General features: G+C 38.9%; 1 long non-coding RNA gene across 1 annotated transcript; it reads left to right on the top strand.

Annotated features, from left to right (window-relative positions):
- The first annotated feature begins 208 nt into the window (after nucleotides 1-208).
- LOC128417880 (uncharacterized) lies at nucleotides 209-3442 on the top strand. Its single transcript, XR_008331584.1, has 2 exons — nucleotides 209-641; nucleotides 2184-3442. It is a non-coding gene; the product is annotated as an uncharacterized LOC128417880 (long non-coding RNA).
- The last annotated feature ends 514 nt before the right edge of the window (nucleotides 3443-3956 follow it).

The following is a 3956-nucleotide window of genomic DNA, read 5'->3' on the forward strand; positions in this document are numbered from 1 at the left end:
GGAGAGGTAGAGGAGAAATCTCTCTCTCCATCTCATTTGCAATGTAACTCCTGCCTTCTTACAAGGGGCCACACTTTCCAAGGGAAGTAAAATATCTGGAATCCTTCAAAATTCACTTTAGGCAAAATAGTATCTCTACACAAAATATAACATGGAACAGAAACCAACTGCTCACTCTCTACCAGTGCAACGGGGAAAGAGGGCAAGTACTCCTTGCAAATGATGATGGATTGCCAGCTCCCTAGCTTTCATTAATTTTTTTTAAAAAGTAAGTTTCAAGCATTTGTAGAATCTCAGATACGAGGCAAAATGTACAGATACTAAACTCTTCTTTCTTTTCATTGTTTTACTTTGTCCTTCTTTCAAAACATTCCTGCCAACATTCATGATTTCAACTGAGAAGACCCAGTCAATACCCACCTCACCCCAGAAAGATGGGACATCTAGAAAAGGACACCCAAAGATTACCTTAGTATCGAGGTGGCTAGCCTGTGGCTCTCTGTGTGTTGCTGAACTCCCATCATCCTTGAGCATTGGCAACATCACAGCTTAACCAACCCTGCCTTAGCTTTTGTGCTAGTGTTTCTGGAAGTAGGAAATTATTGTGGAACCCATGTCCCAGAGCATGTAGGACTGGAAAGGTAATCTTGTTTAATCCATGTGGAAATTCTATATACTTTTGCTCATTCCCTTTCGGTAAACCATTCTTGTCAGGCATTTCTGTTTCCATCAGCATCTGGCACCCTAAAATATTGCAGGTGTTAGACTTTCTCGTTGTTAATGACTGCAGTCAGGTGTTGGAGGAGAACCATCCATCAAGCACAAGCTGTTTGGTTTAGTATTACAGAAGTGTGGTTCACAACCTTACACCGCTTCTGAATTTTTCAGAGGTGTTAGAAAAACACAGTCCTCTATTATTACACGTAAAGCACAATATTGCCTTGGTTGACCTTTTTGTAGGTTCCTTCTAGAAAAACAAAGTGGAGAAAAGAGGCTTCCTGTCGCCTTTTCCTACTACAGAGAGAATAAAGAAGTTGCACGATAGTTTATGAAGCATTATGCAAAGTAAATGGCAGAAATTTCAAGAATCCGCATGGAGAAGAGAGCGTACACACACACATTAACTTTTAGTTTTTAATACCATTCAAAATGCTGATGTGCTGAAACAAACAAAATGGCTTACATTAAAAGCCCAATTTATCCTCCAACTCCCAGGCTCAGTCTAAGTCAGGAGATAAATATTTGGAATTAATACAGTAAGAAGACTTCCAAAGGAGGCTCATTGGTTCTCAGAATGTTAGCTCCGTCCCGACTCTGGCAAGCACTAGGTTCAGATGTTCTGAAGCCCTCCATGCTCAACACCCCAATGGATAACAGTGCCAGTCTCAGCTCCTGTAAAGCTGAGGATGTGGTAAGACAGTGAAAGAACAATGGAACACTTGTGTGCTCATGAAACTTTTGAATTAAAAAATGGGACAGCCTGTCTCAAGGAATTCCAGAAAGAAGGGGGAAACAACATTGCCAAGCCTTCATTCAATTAGCTTGTATCCATCTCCATCATCAGTTGTGAAACCAAGAGGAAGCTGGACTTACTGTATGGTTCAAGGATCTCACATGAGTGTTCACGATATGTTTCACTACAAGTGATCAGAAAAGGGATCATAAATGAACTGTGCTTTGTGAATGTTGATAGCTGTCCTGTGCTCTGTGTTAGAAAAGAGGGGTAAATTAGTAGTAGTAGTGTTATTACTGTAATAGTTGGTAGATACAGGAGCCTTGGTTTATATAAAACAGAAGGAAGCTATTAATTAAGAACTGGTTTCATACTTGTGATAGAAATATTAATTTACTTTTTTAGATGTTAAGATGTGTCTAAGCAGAGATTTCAGAAAACCCTCCAGGGATAGCATGCTGAAATGAGCATGAATGTGGAAGGCAACAAGTAAAAGAAAAAGTGGGGGGGGGGACCCTTGCCATTTGTCTAAGAGAAAGAAGAAATGTGTACTTTTAAGAATATTAAGGGTACATTTCAAAAGGACATCCTGGGATTTAGATGGAGAACATCCATTATCATCAATGGGAGCTGAGAGGCTCTCTCTCAGTGTGCATCTTTGAAAATACACCCTTTTTGTGGAAGAGGTACAAAGAGTGCTGTATTGATCTTTTCTTTTTCTTTTTTCCAGGAACTGCAGTAACCAGAGACATGTAAACAAGATTTACTTATGGACTCTCATAATTCCGTAAGCACAAACCTTTAAAAAAGAGTTCTAAGAAATTGTTAATTAAGTCACACCATCAAGCTCATATATCACTAATAATTATGAAGCCCTTTTAAAGTTTCTTTTGAATTGAGCACCTTACCAAGATGCACTATAACAAAAACATGGTCACAATGAGGAAGGGGAAATGTGGGTACTAAAATTTCAGAGAAGAAGTGATTCAAATGTTTTAAACATTCTTTCTCTAAAGATGAAAGCTTCTTTTATAGTGCAAATATTTCTTAATTAAAACACCACATTTAATAATCATGTTAGATGAGTTTGCTTGCATTGAGACTAGCCTAAGGATAGTTGCACTGTGTATTCTTCACTTATAGTGCCAGAAATTTATGAGGACGGCTGAAAAGTTCACAGCTGAAATTCAAAATCAAAACCAACTCCATTCTTCAGATTCGGAATATTTTAGTCACTCATTGTACAATACACTGTCAATAACCTATTTGTATAAGGAATAGGGAAGCTTTTGGCAAAGCTCAGGACTCCATAAAAAATTAGGGTTTAGAAAACAAGACAAACAAACAAAATTTGACATTTTCTAATGAATCTGTTACACTTTGGAAACAAGAGCAGGAAATCCAGATCCCCAACATTCATGGATAAATTCAAATGATGATAATTTTGAAATCATTTCTAATTTTACTTCTTGCTCATTCAAATTCAAAATAAGTCACAGTTCACATTCAAGAGTTCTATCTTTTGCATAGCAGAAAAAAAGACAAAATTGCAGAAAGGCAATTTGTTAGTTTGCAATCATGATTATTCTTGATACAGAAATTGCATTTAGTATGATGGCATTTGCAATCCAATTGGACTGGAGCCAAAGGTGCCTTTCTATTTGTTGAAGTAGTCTTCATGTTTGTGGGTAGGCCTTTAATTCAGAGTAGGCTGAATTAAAAATGCACACTGGCTTGTAAAGAGATTAGCCCTATTTTAGCTCTCAAAAAGGAGGTGGGTGTACTTTTGGGGACTATCAACAGTGATTTCAGAAAAGAGTTCTGCATCACTTCTAATGGGAGGACATTACTATATCTCCAATTCTCTGCACCGTACAATAATTGTGGCACAGTCTTCTTTTGAAATACCTCAACTGTGGGGGCAACTAAACTGCCCCCCCAAAGTCTGGAAAACTGTAACAAAGAGCTAACAGAGTGAGAGGATTTCAATTTAGCTGTGAGTAGTTGTGGTGTCCAGGACAGTTTTGAATTAAAACCCAAGCCCAGGTACTTATAACAGCATTGCTGTTCAATAGGTTTATTGTCCAAATTCCATCCGTGAGGTTTTCTCTTCTTCCCCCAAATCACCACTTTAGTTTTAGAATGGTTGATGGTTAGCTTCTCTTTTGTGCAAAAGACATTCAACTTTCTCAGAAGTCTCCCCATCCCAATTAAGGTAGACCCTTATGAAACAATTGCCAGAACTAAAGGTCTTCACCTCCTACTTTCCCCTACATTTCCTCCCCAGCCAGATATTTTCCAAGCAGCCTCAAACTACACCAGGGGTGGGTGGGTGGGGGGAATCTGTGCCTGTTGTTTGGTTACACACATAGGCTTCCATGTCCTTGGAAGACAGTGAGGGAGAGGAGCTTAGTACAAGCTCCTGGGACACTTCATCAGCTGAGTCTGAACTGCTTACTGTCCTTGGCTCTTCTTGCTCTCTAAAGCCTGTTGCCTCTTCATC

This window comes from Podarcis raffonei, chromosome 7, assembly GCF_027172205.1.
Source record: "Podarcis raffonei isolate rPodRaf1 chromosome 7, rPodRaf1.pri, whole genome shotgun sequence".
Classification (NCBI taxonomy): domain Eukaryota; kingdom Metazoa; phylum Chordata; class Lepidosauria; order Squamata; family Lacertidae; genus Podarcis; species Podarcis raffonei.